The sequence below is a fragment of the Taudactylus pleione genome, unplaced genomic scaffold (assembly GCF_031769625.1).
Source record: "Taudactylus pleione unplaced genomic scaffold, aTauple2 ptg000301l, whole genome shotgun sequence".
Lineage (NCBI taxonomy): Eukaryota > Metazoa > Chordata > Amphibia > Anura > Myobatrachidae > Taudactylus > Taudactylus pleione.
In genome coordinates, this window is record NW_028284702.1 from 635,062 (window position 1) to 659,587 (window position 24,526).

The 24,526-nt window shown below is 45.7% G+C and overlaps 1 protein-coding gene across 5 annotated transcripts in view; it reads right to left on the reverse strand.

The window, feature by feature from the left end:
* Positions 1-24,526, reverse strand: part of SYT3 (synaptotagmin 3) — a 373,682-nt gene that overhangs the window by 240,874 nt on the left and 108,282 nt on the right. For 3 of the 5 annotated variants that reach the window (XM_088482944.1, XM_088482945.1, XM_088482946.1), the window contains exons 2-3: positions 21,736-21,956; positions 17,532-17,672 (exon numbers count right to left, since the gene is read on the reverse strand). The gene's annotated coding sequence lies outside the window, so the exon portion shown is untranslated. The remainder of the gene's footprint in view (positions 1-17,531; positions 17,673-21,735; positions 21,957-24,526) is intronic. The other 2 variants (XM_088482947.1, XM_088482948.1) reach the window with 2 other exon arrangements.

Here is a 24,526-nt window from a genome sequence, read left to right on the forward strand (position 1 = left end):
GAATCAATGACTCAGCAATCATCACCATGCGCCACCTATCTACTTCAGCACCATAACTCACTGACTTAGCAATCAGCACCATGCACCACCTATCTACCTCAGAACCCTAACTCACTGACTCAGCAATCATTATCATGCGCCACCTATTTAACTCAGCACCATAACTCAATGACTCAGCAATCAGCACCATGCACCACCCTTCTACCTCTGCACCAGGAATCACTGACTCAGCAATCATTACCATGCGCCACCCATCTACCTCAGAACCCTAACTCACTGGCTCAGCAATCAGGACCATGTGCCACCTATCTACCTCAGCACCATACTCACTGACTCAGCAATAATTTCAATGCGCCATCAATCTGCCTCAGCAATCAGCACCATGCACCACCCATCTACCTCCGCACAATACTCACTGACTCAGCAATCACCATGCGCCACTTATCTACCTCAGTACCATAACTCATTGACTAAGCAATTAGCAGCATGCATCACCTATCTACCTCAGCACCATAACTCACTGACTCAGTAATCATCACCATGTGCCACCCATCTACCTCAGCACCATACTCACTGACTCAGCAATCAGCACCATGCACCACCAATCTACCTCAGCACCATAACTCACTGACTCAGTAATCATCACCATGTGCCACCCATCTACCTCAGCACCATACTCACTGACTCAGCAATCAGCACCATGCACCACCTATCTACCTCAGCACCATAACTCACTGACTCAGCAATAATTTCAATGCACCATCAATTTGCCTCAACAGTCAGCACCATGCGCCACCCATCTACCTCCGCACCATACTCACTGACTCAGCAATCACCATGCGCCACTTATCTACCTCAGTACCATAACTCATTGACTCAGCAATCAGCAGCATGCACCACCTATCTACCTCAGCACCATAACTCACTGACTCAGTAATCATCACCATGTGCCACCCATCTACCTCATCACCATACTCACTGACTCAGCAATCAGCACCATGCACCACCTATCTACCTCAGCACCATAACTCACTGACTCAGCAATCATCACCATGCTACACCCATCTACCTATCTACCTCAGCACCATAACTCACTGACTCAGCAATCAGCACCATTCGCCACCCATCTACCTCTGCACCATACTCACTGACTCAGCAATCATCACCATGCGCCACCCATCTACCTCTGCACCATACTCACTGACTCAGCAATCATCACCATGTGCCACCAATCTACCTCAGCACCATACTCACTGACTCAGCAATCATCACCATGTGCCACCCATCTACCTCAGCACCATACTCACTGACTCAGCAATCATCACCATGCGCCACCCTTCTACCTCTGCACCATACTCACTGACTCAGCAATCATCACCATGCGCCACCCATCTACTTCTGCACCATGACTCACTGACTCAGCAATCATCACCATGTGCCACCCTTCTACCTCTGCACCATGACTCACTGACTCAGCAATCATCACCATGTGCCACCCATCTACCTCTGCACCATGACTCACTGACTCAGAAATCATCACCATGTGCCACCCATCTACCTCTGCACCATACTCACTGACTCAGCAATCATTACCATTGTATAACATCCAAAGCATATCATATTGACAAATTTATTGGTAGGGGTTCCCATAAGTTAGTTGCAGGATATTCCCTGAAAACACTAATTTTCTGTGGGTACCCGCAAGTATTTAGTCTATCCCGAATGTAAAATAGAGGGACAGCAACAAATATCAGCATATCTGCCACGGCCAGCCCTTTTCTAACAGCAGCCGCAGCCTTCTATGGGGCTGTGAAGCTGATCAGATTTAGCAAGCACTATAATGCGATGCATTCTGGAGTTTGGCCCCCACAGATGAAGATGGCGTTAAGTCGCTGTAGCCTACGGGCCTACATTTTGCCAACATTACCTGGAGAGTGTTCCTTCTGAATTCTTCCGAGCATTGGCTCCGCACATGCATGGTCAGCAGACCACTTATGTGCAGTAGTGTACAGGAGTCCCGATAGAGGAGAGAAGTGACTGCGGATGTGATCACTTCACTTTGAACACATTGCAGGGGCTCTCCTGTCCCTGTGTGTGAGTTTTGATGCATCTGGTCAAAACTTAATTTCCTAATTCCGCGAATAGCAGCAATAAGAAATGATAGGGTCCAAGATTGGATCATTTATAAATATACCCCTAAATTTAACAGTGAGCCTTAATCTACTGGCTATAATATAACTAGATTGTCAATGCCTCCAAATATATGTAATGTCCACCATGCCTTTCCATTATCATATGTAACCCAGCAAAACATGCATGCATGTTACTGCATAATCTACAGTACTACATGCTCTTATCTAGTATTCTACAGGGAAAACCCCAATCCTCCCACTTAAAACACATCCTGGAATAGAAGAGATGTCATTTGTCAGGACAAGGCATGACAGTAATTCATAAATCAGGTGCTAATAGCTTCTGTGTTGGAAGGTTGCACTTTGCACTGATTCTACCATTATTATGCTTTTATTTATGTTCCTGGCTATTCTTTCAGTTTTTTTAATATATATATTTATTTTTATTTTTTATGTTGGTGACTTTGATATATAACCCATAGTATTCAAAGGAAATATTTATTATAAGAAAGAACTTGGCCAAATTGGGACAATGAAGATACCAAGTGAACCTTTGATTAGAAGAGCTAGGTATATGACTATTTTTGAAAGGGGGTGTAGTTAGCGGACCAGTGGACGGGATACCGCCGGTCTAAATCCCGATGGTGGAAGCCCGACACGGGACTTAAGATAGGCGTCGATATACCGACGCCTAGCCTAATCCCGACGCCAAAATACAGACAGATGCCAGCCCGAACGAGGTAAGCCGGGGGCGTATAAGCTGTTAGCCGTGGGGGGGGGGAGTGTTAGGTTTAGGCAGCATAGCAGGGTTAGGTTTTGGGTGGGGAGGGGGGAGGTTAGAGTTAGGCACCCCTGGGGGGGGTTAGGCACCACTGGGAGGGGTTAGGGTTAAGGGGGGAGGGTTAGGTTTAGGCACAAAGGGGGGAGGGTTAGGTTTAGGTACTAACGGGGAGGGTTGGGGTGCGGGTGGGGAGGTTTAGTGTTAGGCTACAAGAAGGGAGGGTTAGGGGGAGAACGGGGTGGGTTAGTATACTTACCCGACCCCTGTCGGGATACCGACCATTGGGATGCCGCTGTCGGTATTTTGACAGGAGGCATCCTGACTGCCGATATTACATACCCATTCCGTTGAAAGACATCACTTTATGCAGACTATAATACATACTGTACATAATAGTAAATGTTTTTCTTTACAAATCTATACAATAATGCTCTATGAACCGTCCCTTCATTGTCAAGCACATTGGGAGCGGGAGAAACCCTGGCACAGGGTAAGTATAGAGAGTGGGACAGGCGTGATCTGGCATATTACTAGTGCATAAATACACCAAAACGTCATAGAAAACCATAGATAAGTATTAAACAGCAGAAGTATTTTTCACAAGAATAATCCACCAACATACTGCTGCAGCAATCTTTACTAGTTAATTGGTATCAAGAGGAAAATATTCACAAAGCAGCTGCTGTTCTATTACTTATAGTGCCGATTCTCATGCTTACTGTAGGACTAATAAAGGAATTAATTGAGGCGTATCCACATAACAACGTAGGAGTTGATGCAGAGTCAGACCTATGCCAGTTTGCATAGAATAAAATACATAAATTGCTCTGCCCTTGCCATGTGGCTATGGGCTTAAGCATATGGGGTTAAGCAGGTGTGGGTGAATCGAACACTTAAGCCCACTTGCATCTGGAGGTGCGGGGCTGGGGAAGGAAGGACCAAACTACTGTAGTGTAGGCCAAGTACAGTCAGAGTGTGTGTAATTGTGGTCAGATGCAGAACAACAGCGGTGCACATATGCCTGTCCAAGCTACAGTACAGGTTGAGTCTCCCATATCCACAATGTTTGGGACCAGGGGTATTTTGGGTATCGGAATATTCCGTATTTTGGAATATGTGCATACCATATTAAAATGTCTTAGGAATGGGACCCAAATCTAAACACAGAATGCATTTATGATTTATATACACCATATACACTGCAGGTGTATATGGTGTATACACTTCCATACACCATATACACACAGTCTGCAGGTAATTTTATACAATATTTTCAATAATTTTGTGGAGGTAAGTGGCTCAAAGAAAGTTTGTGTACATACAGTACATGAAATTAATTTATGTTTCATATACACCTTATACACACAGCCTATAGGTCATTTTTTTTCTGCAAGTAGTTTTTATTAAAGAATTTTCACATAAGAGTTACATAGGCATAATAACATGTGAAAAGGTACATAGTACATAACATTGTTCGAAATAATGTAGCCCAAATATTACAAAGTAAACACCATACAGACTCAGCGTCTATAATCAAATAGTATGGCCATTTAGTAAACCATCACATAAAAATTGTCAAATTTAATTAATCTACTAATATAATATAACAAAACAAATACATAGATAATAATAATACTTATGCTGGGCATACACTGCCAGATAAAATGTCTGTCAGACCAACAGACATTTTATCTGGCTGCCTGCCAGCCGCAGATGTCGCCGGCATACACTGTGAGAGAAATCTCACAGTGTATAGCCCGACATCCGCGCTCCGCCCCCGGGGGAGGAGACATTTCCCTGTTCCTTCAGTAGGAAGGAACACAGGAAATGTCTGTCTGTCGGCAGCGCTGGGCATACACTGCCCGATGCGGCCGACAGTTTCCCGGGTAAATATCGCATCGGACGGGCATGCTGGACAATCCAGCATGCCCGACCGAGCAATATTTTACCCTCGGTCGCCCGCATACACGCTGCAATTATCGCGGCGGTCCGCCGATATCGGGCGGATCGTCCCGATAATTGCAGAGTGTATGGCCAGCATAAGTAATAATAAATTATAAAAAATAATCACAAAATAAAAGAGAGGGAGGGGGGGGATGTTTCCACCGGGAACCTAACAACCTGAGTGAAAATCTATAATCCAGTAATCTAGAGTGCATAGGATATATATTTACTTATAATAGACCCATAAGGGATTTATAACGGGTCGAATCACAAAAGACTATCCATGGAGACCAAATTTTCAAGTAGTTTTTGGATTGGTCAGTTGAAGACTGTACTATATCGTCATATTGAGTGATATAGTTCAATTCTTTTGAACCAATCTATTAGGGTCGGAGGGGAATTAGTTCTCCATCTCACAGGAATGACCGCCTTAGCAGCACTATTGAGGTACTTAAGAAGGGATTTTTTATAGACCGGTAGAGGCATGGAAATTAAGTTCAGGAGCCAAAATTCAGGTCCAACCGGTACCTCCTGGCACATAATCTCCCTGCTAACCGAAGGTCTAAGATCCGGACACAACCACCAAATATGAAGAGGATTACCATATTCCCTACTACATCTCCAACAATAGGCCGACACACCCTGATACATTTTAGTTAATACTGATGGACAACGATGCCAGCGAGAAATCACCTTAAAATGAGTCTCAATAGTTAGTATGTTGGTAGAACTACTCCAGGATTTCTCAAAAATGGAAGTCCATTGAATATCACTAATATCCATGCCAAGATCCGTTTCCCACTTTTTAGTAAAGTTAGGCAATGAGGAAAAGCGATACTCAATCAGTATTGTGTATAAGGTGGACACCACATGGGACGGGAGAGTTGGTGACAATACCAAAAGGGAGGGGCCTACGGGATCCTGAAGAATAAGGATTCTGTGTTTGTATAAAATGTTTAATCTGGAGATATCTCCAAATCTTGTTATTGGATAAATGCCATTGGTTTTGAACATCCTGAAAAGACATAATTCCCGAAATATCAAATAATTGACCTATCCTGGATATCCCTGCACCTGACCAGCCTTGAAAAGTCTGGATCGACATCCCAGGAGGGAAAGAAGGATTTTCTAACAGTGGGACGAGGGGACCGTGGAAATACAATCTAATCCCCTAAGTCTTTTCCAAATTCTTAATGTAGGTTCTATTGTTAGATGTGAAATATTAGGTAATCGCAACATCCAAGGTACTACCTTTAGGGGTATCTGCATAAAAGAGCCCTCAATAGTTACCCACTGCTTGGCCGAATCAACCCTGGACCATTCCAGTATTCTACTGAGTATGACCGCATCATAATAAGAATTAAAATGCAGGAGCTGGAGACCACCCACATTTCGTCGACTGAATAGAATATTATGTTTGAACCGGGGGGTTCTCCCGCCCCATACAAAGTTTTTAATCACCCGATAGAGATCCGTAAACCAACCGTGAGGGATCAGCACTGGCAAAGTTTGCTAAATATAGAGCACTCGAGGTAAGATGTTCATTTTTCCTCCCAATCCATGAGATGCCTTTACATGTCCAAGTAGTAAGCTCATGTCGGATCTTTGCAAGTAGTGGGACATAATTTAGTGAATGAATCTTAGAGAGATCCCTGGGGAGAAGAACTCCCAAGTATTTTAAATGGGAAGGATGCCATTGAAAGGGAAAGGCCTGTTGTAAACCCACAAGAGCCGATGCACTAATCGTAAGATTCATTGCAATCGATTTGGAATAGTTAATTTAAAAAAAGGAAAGATCGCTAAATGTTTTGAATTCTTTCATCAAGTTAGGGAGGGAGATCATGGGGTTTGAAATAGTCGCCAACTGGTCGCCAGCAGAGAGGGCTAGCTTATATTCTGATCCACCCACCCTCAGACCTGAAATATTTGGATTGGCTCTTATGGCTCGCGCAAGAGACTCCATGCATAGCACGAATATCAATGGAGACAGCGGGCACCACTGCCTCGTCCAGTTAGATATTTGAACTGGGTCGGAAAAATCCCCATTAATTTTTATTCTAGCAGTAGGTCCCCTGTAAAGTGCTAAAATTCTATGTAAGGACATCGGACCAAATCCCATATGTTCCAACAAACCCTGCATAAACGACCAACCAATGCGGTCGAACGCTTTCTCCGCATCAGTGGATAAAAGCATTGAAGCCTCCGGAGACCGGGTTGCCAGGTGAATCAAGCTAAGCATTTTGGTTGTGTTGTCCCGGGCCTCGCGACCCAGAACAAAACCCACCAGATCTGAATGAATTACTGAAGGCAAGAGTAATTTTATCCTATTTGCAATCAGTTTTGCATAAAGTTTTATGTCCACATTTAAAAGGGATATGGGTCTATAGCTAGGGCAGCGTGAGGGGTCCTTCCCCTCCTTAGGGATAATGGTAATATGGGCCTTTAATGATTGCGTTGAAAAATGATGGTCATCAGAAATTGTATTAAAGGCCTGGAGCATCATAGGTGATAAGATATCTTGAAAAGCTTTATAATATGAAATCGGGAGACCATCTGGACCCGGACTTTTCCCCGATGGAGCCGTTTTAATCGCTTCTCTCAATTCCTCTATTGAAAAAGGCCTATCTAAAGCAAGAGCTTCATCTGCTGACAACGTGGGGAAATTAATGTCTAAGAGATAGGCCCGTATCTTTTCAATCCCAACTTCGCCTATAGTCTGAGTGGGACTTTTAGACAGATTGTAAAGTTCAGAATAGTATGAATGAAACACTGCAGCAATCTCCGATGTTAACCGACAGTCCCGACCCGAGTCGTCTACTATCGACTGGATATGCACAGAGGCCCTCTGTGCTCGCAAAGCTCTGGCCAACATCCTGCCAGGTTTATTTCCCCATTGAAAAAAGTGGCTTCTACATTTACGGTAATCCAATTTAATTTTATCCGCCATGAGCTTGTTCAGGGACCGCCTAGCATCTGTGAGTTTTGTCAGAACATCACCCGACTGGGAAGATTTATGAACCGTCTCCAGCTCCTGAATCTGCTTCAATAAATTCTCCTTTTGAGCCTCCCTCTGCTTTTTCATGTAGGAGCCTAGCTGAATCAGCTTACCTATGGTTACACATTTATGCGCTTCCCAAAGGGAGATTTTGGATATGTCGGGAGTGTCATTAAAAGAGATATAGGGCCTCATTCAGAGGCAGTCGGAGGATGCAAGCGGTCACTCAGAAACTGGGCGGCCGCTTGCATCCTGACCGCCCACCTCTGTTGCGGTCGTTAGGCTGTGGGTTAACACCCACAGCTCTAACGACCGCTCCGGTGATGGTCGCGATGGTCAGAGACCATCGCGACCATCGGGGCTTACGACGAGACCCTAGGGTAGGGTCTCCCTTGTCGTAAGCCCCGGAGAGCTTCTGGCTCTGTCTGATCCGGAAGCTCTCCACTGACATCACTAGTGATGTCAGTGGGGCCTCCCCCAAATGGTAGGTGTTCCCATGGGAATGCCTCCGTTTGGGCTGCCACCCCCCCGGCACACCTTCCAAACGGGGCGAGCTGTCAATCAACATCGACAGCTCACCCCCTTTGGATCGAGACCCGCTACGACCGGCGCTGTTGGTCGTAGCGGGTCTCACCATGCGCACGCCGGCGCCGTCGTGCGCATGCTCTGTGGGGGGCCATCGACCCGGTCCGAGCGCATCGGCGCTAACGACCGGGTCTGAATGACCCCCATAGTCTTCAATGCATTTCTTCAGCTGGCTCCTACAATAGGAGTCTTGTAGAAGAAGATCATTGAGTCTCCAAGAACGAACAGAGGGAGGCGAACGGCAAATCGATACTTTAAGGGAAACAGGTGCATGATCAGACCAAGTTATAGAGCCGATCTTCGCATCATTGATCGTATGCAAGTGTTGGTGTTCTAAAAATAGATAGTCTATTCGGGTGTATAAAGTATGTGGGTGCGAGTAAAAGGTATAGTCACGTTCTGTGGGGTGACGCAGCCTCCAAACATCCACTAGTTGGTGCTTGTGGCGTAAACGTCTCACTCTATGGTGCTGTGAGTCAGGTCGATTGGAATCACATTGGAATGGTAGGTGTTCCCATGGAATCGCCACCCCTAATGTTTTGCCCAAACTATTGTTACTAAAATAGGAGTGTGGGTAATCGCGATTGCTTAATTTTGGGGCTTTCCCCTCCTTAAAGTGAGTCTCCTGAATAAATGCCACATCCGCTCTGTCCGCCCAGAGCTCCCTTAGAAGTCTAGACCTTTTTTCTGGGATGTTCAGACCCTTTGCGTTTATAAAAATGAGATTTAGCTTAAGAGTCATTATGATAAACAGGGAGGAGAGCTCTCACAAATAACCCCGGCAATAAAATAAGATATAGAGACCTCAGCACACAAAACTGGTCATATTTGTTAATTCCCGGTGGAAGGGAGTGAGGGAAAAAATTTACAAAAAAGAAATAAGAGAAAATATAAGAAAAAATTATATTAGAAAATAAAGGAACAATAATATTAGAAATGAGCAAATGAAATGAGTAGAAACCAGTAAATAGAATACCGCTCCCAATAAGGAAGGAAAGAAAAAATCTCCCTATTAGGAAAAATATTGGCGGTATAGGGGCACTGGGGAAAAAGTGCCAGTAGCAGTAACATATATGCAAATGGGAAACCTTGCTCAGCACATGAATATACACATTAATAAATGTCGGAGAATAAAGAAGCAGAGGTATAAAATATTACATAACCTAAACAGTCTATAACATTAAATAATAATTATTGACTAAAGAGAAGAAAATGTTCAGTACGTTAGTACCCTAGCAGACAAGAGGAAAGAAGTCTCAGAGTAGGGAAAATTAATCTAAATTTATAAAATATCTAGGACATTCACTAAGAATACCTAAGAAACATTATAACATGAGACTTATAGTTAAGTGAACGTTACATGTTAACAAGAAATCTATATAATAGGAGGATATGATGATATATCACAGAGAACATAGACAACCATATAAGATAAAGTAAGTAAGACAAATCAAGTGGCGTCAGGGATAGCTACCGATTGTCTTCGCCTCTGTTGACGTCTGGGAGCTCTCACCAAATGGAAAGCCCCATCACAAGATGAATTTCTCGAAGGTTGAGGAAATATATAGGTTTCAGACCATTCTGGGAGATCAGGAGCAGTTAAGTCCAAAACTGAACAGAACGTGACGAGATCAGATGGGTCACGGAACACAGCAAATTTGCCATTATGTGATGATTGAAGGCCAAAAGGAAAAAGCCATTTATATTTCCTGTTGTTTGAACGTAGCACTTCAGTTAACGGCCTCAGTAGACGCCGCTGTTGAAGGGTATGCCAAGAAAGGTCCTGAAAGATCTGGACTCGGTGGCCGTTGAAATCCACTCCTTCCACAGAGCGCATTTTCCGTAGGATCTCCTCTTTCTGGGCATAATAGTGCAGCCTACAGATAACATCCCTTGGTTTATCATTGGAATCATCCCTCGGTTTTAAAGCTCTATGTGCTCTATCAAACGTGATATCAGCATCAGGGTCGTTACCCAGAATTTCGTTAAAAATCTTGGTCAAGACATCTAGTAGACCCTGTGTCAGAATATCTTCAGGGATACCACGAACACGAAGGTTGTTTCGGCGGCCTCTATTGTCGAGATCATCTACTTTATGTTGCAGAAGAAGAAGACCTCTGGCGTGGTTGTTGACTGAGTCTCGCAAACACTGGAAATCCTCATTCATGGCCTCCTTCCCTTCCTCCAAAGCCACCAACCTGGTTGTCAAATGAAAGATGTCAGCTTGAAGAATTTCTACTTCTTTACGAACTGTTTCTTGGAGTTTAACTTCAAGCAATTCAAAATCTCTTTTAGATGGAAGTTCTTGTTTTGTCGGTAGAGATTTAAGAAGTTTCATTATGGCTGAAAGGTCATGGGAATCTGATGAGGCGGTACTACTAGAATTTTCCTTGTGAGGGAGTTCCAGTGAAGGAGATGTGGCTGGGGAGGAGGGTGGGGATGGAACTTCCATATTAGCTGAGGAAGCCCCGGGAGGGTTTAGGAATTTACGTAGATCAGGTTGAAGAGTGGACCTCTGAGGCTTAGGAGTGTCGACCCTTGAGGAAATCTTCTTATTCTTGCCCATGGAAAGTGGTGGCTATATAGTGGTTTTCAAAATGGACAGATGTCTGGGCAACTATATTGAAACATAGACTGATGGTATAAGCAGCGACCGTAATGAAACATAGACGGAGGGTAGAATCAGCGGCCGTGATGTAACATAGACTGTAGGTATAATCTGCTACCGCATTGAAACATAGGCCCTCATTCAGAGCCGGACGCTCTGAGCAGAGCACTCGCTCTGAATGAGGGCCGTCCTCCAGAAAAATGGAGCGTCCTCCTGGACGCTCGTATAGCTGTGGGTCACCACCCACAGCACATACGAGCGTGCAGGATGATGGTCGCGATGGTCTTGACCATTGCGACCATCGCCAGTGCGACCAGAAGCCTGTGGTCGGGGTTTTCGACCACAAGCCCTGGAGTGATTTTGGCTCTATCAGAGCCAAAATCACTCCCACTGACATCACTAGTGATGTCAGTGGGGCCGGCTTCTGACGGTAGGCATTCCCTTGGGAACGCCTCCGTCTGGCAGGCATGCCCCCGGCACGCCCACCAAAGGGGGCGTGCTGTCAATCAACATCGACAGCACGCCCCCTTTGATCAGACACAACGAGTGGAGGAAAGTCCTTCGCTCGTCGCGTCTGGCGCATGCGCACGACGGAGCTCCCTCCGTCGTGCGCATGCGCAGTGCACACCATCGACCCACTTGCGAGCGGACAGCCGCTTGCGAGTGGGTCTGAATGAGGCCCATAGACTGTGGGTATAATCAGCAACTGACTTGAAACATAGACTGTAGGCATAAGCAGGAACAATTGCACTGCCACTGGTCACATTTCCCAGAAAAATTGGCCTAGGCAATCATACTCTGGAGCAACATTAGGGTGTGCCGAAGAGCCACATCTTCAAAAATAAAGGCAGCAGCTTCCCCGTTCTCCCAACCCAGCCAGCTGGACAAAATTGAGTTGAGTGAGACCAACAAGCTCTCACCAGGCTGCAGTGAAGAGCACCGGGAGTGGGCTGATAGGAAAATGGCCGCCCAGGGAGCAATGACCAGAGGCCTCACCCCTCTCAGCAGAGACAGCCGACCACCAGCAGGAGAGAAAGTCCAGGTCGCGGAAAAGGCTCCAACATCCCCCCTAAGCTCCAATGCGCAGGATCAGTTTTGGACACAAGGCTAGTAGTGGTGAGGAGGAAGAAGACAGACAGGTGCACGTGGCCTGAATTCCTGGACAGCCTCCGGGTCCCCTACCAGCGCTGTGGAGTAGGTGAGAGAGCTGCAGAGAGGGTCACTGGGCTGAGAAAGGTGCGGGAAAATGGCCACCTCCCGCGACTCGTGAGTGCGTCCACGGGTATGTCCAGGGGCCCCCTGGGGTAATGAGTGGCCTCACCCTAAGCCCCAGCAGCCGGCGAGGGTCCGGTGAGTGCTAAGAGGCCGCGAATCCGTCCTGCGGCAGCTGCGACTGCTCCGGACCGTGGAGCTCCAAAATCCAGGCCGGGGCCTCTGGAGGTGATGTAGGCCCCGAACACCCCGGGGCCTCAAAACTCTCCCAGGATCCGGGCAAGAGGACAGGAGGGCTGCAGGAAGTCCAGCACAGCAGAGAGGACCAACAAAAGCAGCGGAATCCAGCAAAAGGCAGGTATGGCAGAGATAATTAGAGGAGCTGCAGAGATGCACGTCTGCTCCGTTCAGCCAGCAGGCCACGTCCCCCAGCCTATAGGTCATTTTATACTTTATTTGTAATAATTTATGCCTTAAACAAAGTTTGTGTACATTGAACCATCATAAAACAAAGGCTTCACTATCTCAGCCATGCTAAAAATATTCCGTATTTCGGAGTAGTTGGATATGGGAGACTCAATCTGTGTATTATTTGCAGGTGCTTGAGGGTGGTTGCAAATTTACGATGATAAAGATAACGATGTCAGTCACCATCACTAGCAGACCGCTTCTAATTGGCTGGTTGCAAAAACTGATAGGTGCCCTCACCATAGCTAGTGTACAGATTTTTTGGGGTGCGTGTTTTACCAATTTTCTTGGGTGCCTGAGATGTACTGTAGAGAGATGTCTAACTTTTAATAACGCCTCATAGCAAATGCAAATAGCAAATGCATATTTCAAATAAACAAAGAAACATGGATATATGTGCAGGGGTGTTTCTAGAGACGAGGGGGCCAGTGTGCAGTCTCTGACATGGCCCCCTACTCTCCACCTGGCGGCCGGCAGCGCACTGAGCTGTGCGCAGCCAGCGCCGGAATTATAGACTCTGGGCACGAGAGTGTGCCCAGAGTCTATAGTGTCTGCACAGGTGACCGGGAAAATGGTCGTGGTGGCCATTTTCCCTTTACTGCGCATGCGCAAACAACGGGAAAATGGCCACCGCGGCCATTTTTCAATCGTCTTACAGCGCCGGACACCCGCGCCAACGTAGGACTCCGAAGGTAAGTAATATTATGGGTGCAGTGTTTGCAGTGCGGGGCCCCCCTGGACCCAGGGGCCCGTGTACCCCTCACACCCTGCACCCATTATAGATATGCCCCTGTATATGTGTATGTGTTGTATGTCGGATGTATAGTAAGCATGGCGATAATGCTGCTGGTGCACATTCGCTTGTAATAGTCGCCACTTTGCATATGCCCTTAATTGAGGCTTTTTAGTGGGGCATATTTATTAATTATCAGGACTTGTTCTCAATATTATAACTTCTTATGACCACTTATGGCAGCAATAAGAAATTAAATAATGCTGGCATGTATTATTAATCACATGCAGGAATAGGGACTCCAATAGGAATATGTCCTACAGATCCCTCTTCTGTTACTGGTAAATTTTTAGAAGTGAAGCTAATAGGCAACAACAACTACTGTAGCTCTATCTGAAGATGGCAGCAGCTACTGGGGCCAAGCTTGGGAAGTTTAGTAAATTCGGCATTTTAGCAGACCCTGTAGAAACCAATGGGTGCTGCTTTTGCGATTGAATTTGGGGGATCACAACAGTAATCTCCAACATCTGCTGCATTCCCTGGTACATACACGCAAATTGTGCTTAATATTTATCCCACAAATATTTTTGCCTTATGTCTTTTTAAAAACAAAACATATATACAGTACAGTATACATATTTGTGTGTACTTCCCATATAAGAAAGGAGAAATAATCGCCATCAACAACTAGAGGAGTAGAGGCAAAAAGAAGCATGTGTATGTTTGTGTGTGTGTAATATGCAATCTAATGCTTCAATGGTGTAACATCATTGTCAGCTCATAGTCAGTCATTCGAGTTTTCACATAGCCATTGCCCAAAAAGAATCTAATGTTGCTGGGACTCAAACTGAGAACTGAGAATTCCCAACAGTGCAGCCTCTACATAGTTAGGCACAGGCGCAGCTAATGACTTACTGTACCCTTTACATTATCGCTTCATCTGTTCAGACTTTTATAGGATAATGGCCAAATCACCCACTGCTAGTAATGAATTACCAGCACCAGAGTCTTATTTCTAGTTCCAGATCTGTTCATTTAAATAACACATTACCAATTTATTGAGCTTGTCTCTGTGAGCCAACACTCTTTTTCTCATATCTTACTGGCAGTCTTCCTGTGCTATGAACTCTAGCTCTAATGACGACTAACTCTCTGGCTCTTAACCCCTAGCTCTCAGACGACAAATCCCTGGCTAGTCTCTCTGTTTACTATTATGTGAAATCTCAGACCTATATTATAGGGATGTAGGCAGGATCACGGCGGTGGCCATCTTAATGGTCACAATACCGGCTCTGACATTCCTAACGGTCATCATCATACCGGCTCTGGAATTCTGGCGGTCAGAATCCCGACGACGATTAGTAGGGGTAGGTTTAGAGTTAGGCACTAGCGGGAGGGTTAGAGTTAAGCTGCGGGAGGGGACAGTTAGGGTTAGACTGAGTAAGGGGTGGGTTAGTGTTAGGCTGCAAAAGGGGACAGTTAGGGTTAGGCTGCGCGAGGGGTGGGTTAGGACAAGGGTTAGAGTTAGAATTAGGGATGTGCGCCGGACCATTTTTGCCGGATTTGGATTTGGTTCTAATTCGTCGTCCAGCTTTGGATTTGGATTTGGATTTGCCAAACTGCGGTGACTGGCTTTGGATTTGGATTTGGATTTGGATTTTTTTACAAAAATTGACAAAAAAAGCTAAAATCACATAAATTGGTCTTTTTTTTCTTCCTAGAGTATTATTAACCTCAATAACATTAATTTCCAGTCAATTTAGACCATATCACAGCTTATAATATTGTTTTCAACATTATTGGCCAAAGGTTGCAGTGAGCTGACTGGTTACTAAGCGACAAAGCAGCGGCACAACGACACAGACACCACAGTATAAAGCACATCTATGACACATTGCCACACAGCAGTGGCAGAAATGAAAAGTAGTGCACCCACCCAGTGGGGTACGGCCAGCAGAGTCACAGTACTTGTTTACAAAGTGGGCTACAGCCCTAGGAGTCACAGTGCACAATCTTATTCGCATTACACCGCACATAGGGACTGATTCACATTACACCATAAAGTAGTGTCTCTTATTTATGTTACGACACACAGTAGTGCCCCTTTTACACAATGCCCACAGTAGTGACCCTTTTACACAATGCCCACAGTAGCGGTGTCCCTTACACAATGTCCCCCAGCAGTGGTGCCCCCTATGCAGTCCCCTTAGTAGTAGGGTCCACTGTGCAGTGCCCCCAGTAGAATGCCCCCCAGTAGTATGCCCCCCATTAGCAGGCCCCCCCAGTAGTATGCCCCCCATTAGCATGCCACCCAGTAGTATGCCCCCCATTAGCAGGCCCCCCCAGTAGTATGCCCCCCATTAGCATGCCACCCAGTAGTATGCCCCCCAGTAGTATGGCCCCCCCAGTAGTAGGCTGCCCCAGTAGCAGGCCCCCCCAGTAGTAGGCTGCCCCAGTAGTAGCCCCCCCTGTAGTATGGGCCCCCCCTGTAGTATGGCCCCCCCTGTAGTAGGCTGCCCCAGTAGCAGCCCCCCCCAGTAGTAGTAAGCCCCCCAGTAGTATGCCCCCCACAGTAGCAGGCCCCTCAGTAGTATGGCCCCCCCAGTAGCAGACCCCCCCCAGTAGTATAGCCCCCCCCAGTAGCAGGCCCCTCTGTAGTATGGCCACCCCAGTAGTAAAGACCCCCCAGTAGCAGACCCCCCCAGTAGTGCAGACCCCCCCCAGTAGTGCCCCCGGCCCTTGCACAAATAAAAAAATAAAAACTTACCTGTATCCCCGCTCCCGCGCCGTCCGCTCTGTCACACGTTGAGGAGGGAGCCGGAAGACGGAGCTCATGTGTGAGCTCCAGCCGGCTCCCTCCGTGCAGCAGCCAATGAGAGTCTGTGTGACTCTCATTGGCTGCTGTAACAAACACACAGCTGCCGCTGGCGGCTGTGTGTCTGTGTCTGTGTAGGGCAGAGCGCTATCACTGCGCTCTGCCCTACACGCGAGGAGACCTGATGTCGGATTCTCTAGTGAGAATCCGACATCAGGCGGCCGCCGTTCGGCCCCGAACGGGGATCCGAGTCAGGCGGTGAACACCCGAACAGGGTTCGGGTGGACTCGGATCCCCAATGTTCGGAGCGGTTCGGATTCCACAGAATCCGAACCGCTCATCTCTAGTTAGAATACTCACTAACGTTTGTCAGGATGTTGACCATAGGGATTTTCGCCTCCAGGATTCCACACCCAAACCAGCCTTTGTCCCTAATAGGAACAATACACCTAGGCCCTCATTCAGAGGCGCTCGCAAGAAGCGAGCGCTCGTTCTGAATGAGGGTGGCCACTTATATTTTTTAGTGCGGCCTCCTGGTCGCTAGCTAAGCTGTGGGTTACAACCCACAGCTTAGCGACTGACCAGGGTGATGGTAACGATGGTCAAGACCATCGCGACCATCAGGGCTTGCAACGAGACCCTAAGGTTGGGTCTCGGCAGCCGCAAGCACCAGGGAGCTTCCTGCTCTGATCGAGCAGGAAGCTCCCTTCTGACATCACTGCTGATGTCAGTGCGGCCGCCCACAAAATGGTCGGCGTTACTTCAGGAATGCCTCCGTTTGTGAAACCACCCCCCCGCCACACCTACAAAACGGGCCAAGCTGTCGATCAACATCGACAGCCGGCCCTTTTGTAGTCAGCTCCGGAGCGAGAGAGTTTCTCTCTCGCTCCGGGGCTAGCGCACGCACAGTGAGGCCGCTGCACGTGCCAGGACCAAAACATCGACACGGTTGCAAGCGCGCAGCGCTTGCGACCGGGTCTGAATGAGGTCCATTGTTCACTAAAGATTGTTCCTGCCATTAGAATCCACAAACCTAGTTTTCACAATACAAATACCATAATTACTGACAAGAGCAAAAACAACATACATTAAAAGAAAGGAAATAGTTATTAATAGCTACAGCATAAATAACCTAAATAAAACCAGTTCATACATGATTCTCTACATCTTCTCAAGGACAGAGGTCTATCTGCTTTCCATGCAATATACAGCTATTTTCCCATTTTATTTTTGCTCCAAATATTAAATGTGTACAGACCTGTATTAGAGAAAGCTGGGGAGTAGACAATTTTCTCCCGCCATTCAAATGATGAGACTTAAGGGCTCAATGTTGTTGTCCTCAGCGTGGTGAGAAGAAGTTGGGCTGTATATGGAGTCCCGCTCGGTGGCTTGTTTCTGGCTAGAGAAAATATATGTAGAGAAGGCTGTAGACCAGGATAAATCTGTACTGCTACAGGCACCATAATTATAGTTACACTACATTTTATAATTTACGGTAGTTTAGTAGTGGGTTCTCCACATGCAAAATGAAGTGGTAGGTTAATTGGCTGCTGACATACAAGAATCCTAGGGTGTGTGGTTGAGAATTTAGAGTTTAAACTCCAATGGGTCATGGACTGATGTGAATGAGTTAATATTCTCTGTGAAACGTTGCATAATATAATGATGCTATATAAGCAGTGCTGTTTTCCAGGGGAATGGCACAGGAATGCTGTACTTCAAATACTCTAATGATGACACAGGGGCTGATTCAGTTGTACGCATATAGCAAAGCATATTATACGCAGCGTCTGTGCGGAAATGTTCAAATGCCGCAGGACCGTCTTGTGTAAATTAAATAGACGTCTCCTGCCAGCTTCTCTGATCCGCTGCTGCATCCGAGGATCAGCTGTGGGAACATTGGACATCTGATTAACCCTCAGGTTACTCAAGATGTCTGGTGAAATCATGCTGCCTTGGCCAGAGAGGATGCATTCGAGGATGCCCTGGGCTTTGACCTTTGACGTGCTCAGAAAACGGGGCCAACACGTCTCCGTTTTCTGGAATGCTGCTCTTCACTGCCACCAAATGCCAGCAGCATGTAAATGCTGTGGCATTTGGGGAACTGCGAGTGACATTGCAGGACCTAATCTGCACATGCGCAGTGCGGCTCCTGCCCTTGCGCAGATCAGAAAGAAACTGGAAAATATTGCGCCAGAGTACAACTATGAATCAGCCCCACCATCCGCAGTGGCGCTACCGAGCCTTACTCCAGACAGTCCAGGAATCAGAAAGTCTCACAGGAGTCAAAAGGTGACCTAGTTCTGAACCTAGAAGTTATATTTCTGGCGGGAGACTGAAAAGCTGGGTACACACTATATGATGTATCATACGATATATCGTTCCGACGCAGATCCCAAAAATATATATCGTACTCATTGTATAGTGTGTATGCCCAATCCGTAGTCATTGCATTGTCCCATTTGCTGTCCTGCAGAAAATGGGACGATGCAATGAATGTTCAGCGCATGCAATGTTTCGTTACATCTCTCGCAGCATCACTGGGTCGCACCATCGAATAATCTGTACCCAGCTTAAGACATCTGCTGTAGGTGAGCAGCTCTCATGGAGAGACTTGTTGCTGTGGAAAGGATTGAAGACCTGTTGGACAGTGAAGCTTATCTGAATTCTTAAAGCACCAACAACAACAAAACATAAGTTCAAAGAATAAAACAAAGTTTTAAAAACTGACTACCACAGGAAAATTATATATATATATATATTTATACTCTTTTTATTGAGCGAACCACAATAGGAAAATTAAATATTTTAATAGGAAATAATTATCCTGCTCAGACAGCTGGATAAAGCAGCCACATAAGGTTATTTTAAGCAACAGTAAGAAAAAAAATATTCACGAACAAAACATGTTCTCTCTGAATTTGCATGAACTAGATGTCATTGATTAAGTATAAGATAATAATTATGGATCGTTTTAGTTTCATCTTTTTGAATAGTATAATTGGTCTATTTGCTACAACCTGTTATTATATAATGCAATGTTCCCTGAGAAAAGATTGATTAATTCTTTGAACATAAATAGTTTTTGTCTAGTTATGGAATTCTATATTATACAGTTGTTAGATAAGAAGGTTCAGCTATAGAATTATACAAAATGTTATCTCAGTATGATAGGTATTATTTTGTATAATTTGTAATACAGTATGTATCAGTGCTTCTTACTGAAACCTTTGGAAGGTTGGGAGTTTGACTGGGGCAGTACACCTGTCAAACCTATCGCAGGTGTCCTAAGGCGAGTTCAGGGAGGACAGAAACCTCCCGTGGAGCAGAAGGGCATATGAGGTACCCTGCCTCATAGAACAATCAAGGGAACATACTGTATATTTTAAAGGTTGTGCACAGGTAAACACTTATTATACCTTCTCTTGCATAATGGCTGCACTCTTGCACTTTTGCAGTGTAATAACAACTAATAATTGTTACTCAATGTACAGTTCTGTGTAATCATACTTGCCGATGTGATGGAGAGTGGGGTTGTGCGGGGACGGGGGCGTGGTGCTACAATTACGTTATCGTGGCCCTGTTCTCCACTATACAAAGACTCTATTCATTCCTTTGTAAAGACGGGGCAGGCCTACGATGATGTGATCCAACACAAATCGTGTTATCAAGCTTCCGGACTGCCCACTTCACTCCACACTTTCAGACTTTAAGTATCTCCTCTCAGGGAGAAGCCTGGAGGGGAGATGCAGCTGACAGCTGCGGGGGCAGGGCTGGGCTCTCCATATCATTAGGCAATTTGTGTTATTTTAGCCCCGCCTCTAGATACGGACCTGAGATTCCTATATTATCTCCCCATCCTGGCCACTTCCCTAGGAAGTGGGCGGAATGTGGGTGATTCTCCTACTCTTCTGGGGTGTGGAGAACTACCCAAAAAATCGGGAGACTCCCGAAGCTTCCGGAAGAGTAGGCAAGTACTGTATACTTCACTTAGGAAGTGGGTAGCATAGGGGTACTTGGCCTTCTCTCCTTAGAGTTCAGGATAGACACCCATATTTTGGGATTCTTCTGGACATTACAAGAGAGTATGTCATTATGTTAAAAAATAAAGATTATTATAATTATTCATAACCAATAGTAATAATAATACTAGTAATAATGATGACTTCATAGTAGCCTGATCCCTGGAGTAAAAGACAGCTATTTGCCACCTTCCTACAACCGCAGCTGGGGAGTATAGGGCTTGTCTGTTACATATCCCTTTATTATATTAGCCTGTTATCAGGCTAGGTAGTTTAAAGACATATAGGAAGCTACAATACAATGGAAAAAAAATGTATTTAGTAAATAATGCAGAAGGAAATGTACAAACCAATATTAAACTAAAGTAAACAGATGTCTCACATTACAGAAGCAGCAGTCAGCATAAGGGAACAAAATAATGGCTCAAGTGGATTCTCATCTATAAAGCTTGATCATCCGGTCTCTAAGGCACATGCATATTTATCCCCATGTCCAGATCTTGAGCTGTAGTTCTAATAATGTATTTGGTATATTATACGTTTTATCCCACTCTACTGGTAGCACATTAATCAATATAAAGTCTCTACTTTTCTACTTTTGCATTTTAAACTAAAAGACTGCTGGCCTGATTCATTACAGATCGCAATTGCTACAGCGTACGCAGATTGGACGATGGTGCATACTGTGGATGCGTATGCACCACTGTGCACTGTGTGAGTTAGCATTGCGATCACACTGTGATCACTTACGCAGATACAAAGCCATCGCAGATCGAGGGAGGGGACAGCAGCGTTTGAGGGGAGTGGTTGGAGAAACGCAGGCGTGCCTGTCCATTTGAATGTCGTTTCCTGGGCGTGCATAAATTAGCCACTGCGGCGGCATATGCAGCTTTAGTACTCACTCCGTGTGACAGCAGTTGCAATTTCTGAGACAGGTCAGAGCTGCTGTAATAATGCGTGAGGGGCCGATGTTAATCGATGGTACCAATGTATACGCAGGTCTGTGAGGTATTACGGATGTGAGATAGCGGTAGTGGGCATCTCTATGCTGGCTTTGCGATTGCGTAATCGCAGCTGCGATCGCAATAGCGGTCTGTAGTGAATCAGGCCCTATATTTGGTATTTGGAAAAAACAGTATAATATGTTGTGTGTTCTTCGGCTCTGCAGGATTTATTTTTCTGCTATTCTTTACCCATATACTTAGATTTGGTTTGATGAGTAAATAAATAAACAGTTTATTGCTTTGTTGTTTTTAAATTCTTACTGAAATGTTAATTTGTGCTTCACCCTCTGAGCACGATCGCAGCATGATAAACTCTCTGTTTAATAACAGTGGATCTGGACGCAAGAGAATTTTCTAAATAAATTAAACTGTTCACAGATATATATATATATATATATATATATATATATTACATTGTTCTTTTTCTCTCACTCACCTTTGAGAGAGTTTCACATCCTTCTCAGGCTTTTGTCTTCCAGTTGTATCGGCTCCTTTGAACTGAGGAACATTGCCAGTGGCTTTGTAGTCCTCTCATGAGATCGTCTCAACTTCCTACACTTCTGGCTAGCGACCGTAGCTGGTTCATTGACTGATAGGTAGCCAAGATTTACATAGTTAAACCACTGTTTCCTTGCAGACGGCCCCTGAAGATTCCAGCTGCAAGAAAGATCAAATACAATTGTTGTTCTGAAATGAACACAGAAATCCAAGTAAATAATACGGGATACATTCATTATGATAGACAGTGTCTGACAGAATCTGAAAAATTGAGAATAATTGGAGCTATGATAAAGATATCTGTTCTATGGAAGACTATGGGACGGATTTAGAGGTGGACTTTGGTTGCAGCCACTACTGCAAATTTATTCTACGGCTGCAGCCAATGGGCTTTCTAATGCTGCAGCCAATGGGCTGCGGAACTAATCTAATCAAAGTCGCACCATCAAACAGACATCGGACGAACCATCGGAAATTAGAGCAACCCTATGGTTGCTCAAGATGTCCGATAGAATATGGCGTCAGCTGTCTGTGCCAGTGGAAAGCGCCTTTTGACGCAGTCCCTGATACCGGCATGTCCCTGGTACCGTCACACTCGCCGTTGAAAGGATCTTCAAGCAATTACAATTTGTGTCCGCTGGCAGTAACCATAGGGACACATACACAATGTGCACAATTGTATCTTGGAGTTATGCACGGATTTTATGTTCTAAATCCATCCACCTCTGAATCAGGCTATATGGGGGCAATTCAATTCAGCGGGAATTGAATAGCGCTGGCAGGGAGCTATTCAAACATTGGTTTGTTTATTTGTCTGTCTGTCCGGTTATGCATTCGGACACCCCTGCACCGATTGGGATGAAACCAACCCAGTTGCATCCTGGCAAAGGTTTTAGGGGGTTAGGGTTCCGGTTGGACCTCCCGTTGGTGTACGCTGGGCAGAATTTGAGCCCAGGGAGCCTTTTCTGTGCCTACCACTGGATGAATTTGGATGAAAACTTCACAGAGGGGTGGCAATTGGTCTGGGATGCCTAATGGAGTGGTTGAAGTCACGGTCAGACCTCATGGTGGAGTGCGCTGGGCAGAACTTTGACCCATAGAGCCTGTTCTGGGTCTTCCATTGGATAGCTTTGGAAGACATCACATAATTTGGACAAAAACTTCACAGTGTGGTAACTTTGGATTTCAGAAGGCATACTAAGGGGTTGAGGTCCCGGTCGGTCCTCCCATTGGTGTATGCTGGTCAGAACCTTGACCCAAGGATGTACCAGCCAATGCTCCTAACTGCCATGTCACAGGCTGTGTTTGAAAAATGGCCGTTAGGAGCTGATTGGCTGGTACCTTATCACGTTCACTTTATCTCCTAACACAGCTTAGTAAATAGACCCCAGAGTCACTAAATGACCCATGATTGAGTCTGTATCCCCACTGTAATATTTTCAGAAAATACTAAATAACCATTGGACAGTGGATGAGATAGCAGCAGGGTCACTATCCTGGGTAGACTTAAATTTAGTCATGTTTGTCCTACTGCCTCTCAACTGTCAACTCAATGCCATGCTTGGGCATGAAGACCCTCCGCGCCAACCTTTGTCCGATCTCCCCAAAAAGATACCGGACATGCAAGGATACAGTACAATCTACTAGTATTGATGGAGCCAGAGGTTAGTTTAGACTCAGAGCATCCATGGATGTATTAAAGAACTAACCATTGACTTCCTGCCCAGGACCCGACCTCAGCTGGTACCCAAGTATTTTCATTATTAATTTATTTAATATAAAAATTATGTGGCGACCAGATCAACCTCATCTTTTATACTGCACCCACGGGTGGCCACCCTGTCAGGCCCGCCAAGAGCCGTGGTGGGCCCTGATAATAGGGAGCGTGGCCTAATAGCGGGAGACGTGGCCACACCCCCTTGCTGATAGAAAGAAAAAAAACGATTTGTAGCGCCGCGAGGCGGCGCTGCGCACTTGGGAGGGGGGGCGCTCCGAGCCCCCTCAGCCCGGCGCAAAGCCAGGGGGGCGCGAACAGTGTGATCGCTCTCCCGCACAGGCATAGGACACTGCTGTGGCTGCTCCTCAGCAGCCACGAGCAGTCTCCAACTGCAGCTCAGCTGGACTGCAGTGAGGGGGGGGGGGGGGCGCCGCCGGGCCCCTCAGAAAGCCTGGGCCCGGGTAATCTGTACCCGCTCCCCCCCTTCTCGACGCCCCTGCACCCTGTTAGGCCGCACACTGGGCCATCGCTGATTAACAGAAGTTGCTATTAAGACAGAGCTGTCTATTAAGGCATATTTTATGATTTATATTACATGTAAGAAACTGTTGACAGAACAAGCTAGTAGTAAACATATCCTATAGCATGAATTATAGAACGATCGTTAATGAACAAGGCATTCTCGTAATTATCAGTTTGATGCTCCTTTCCGGCATATGGAAAGTAGGACTCTTACTTGAATCCTGTCTGTTTGCATAAATGACCCTGATATCCGTTGTACATTATTGTGAGAGTCAGTGACAAAGGAATGAGAATGTTATAGAAAATAATCAGACACAGACAGACATCTGCAGGCAGCAGGTATAGCAGTGAGTTTTAAATCTTCATAATACAGTATGTCAGTATGCAACATTCTGAAATATCACTTAACGTTGATTAGATATGACCATCATGCTTGTTACATACGGGGGCTCTGAGAGAAGGAAGGGGGGGAGCGGGTACTAATTACCTG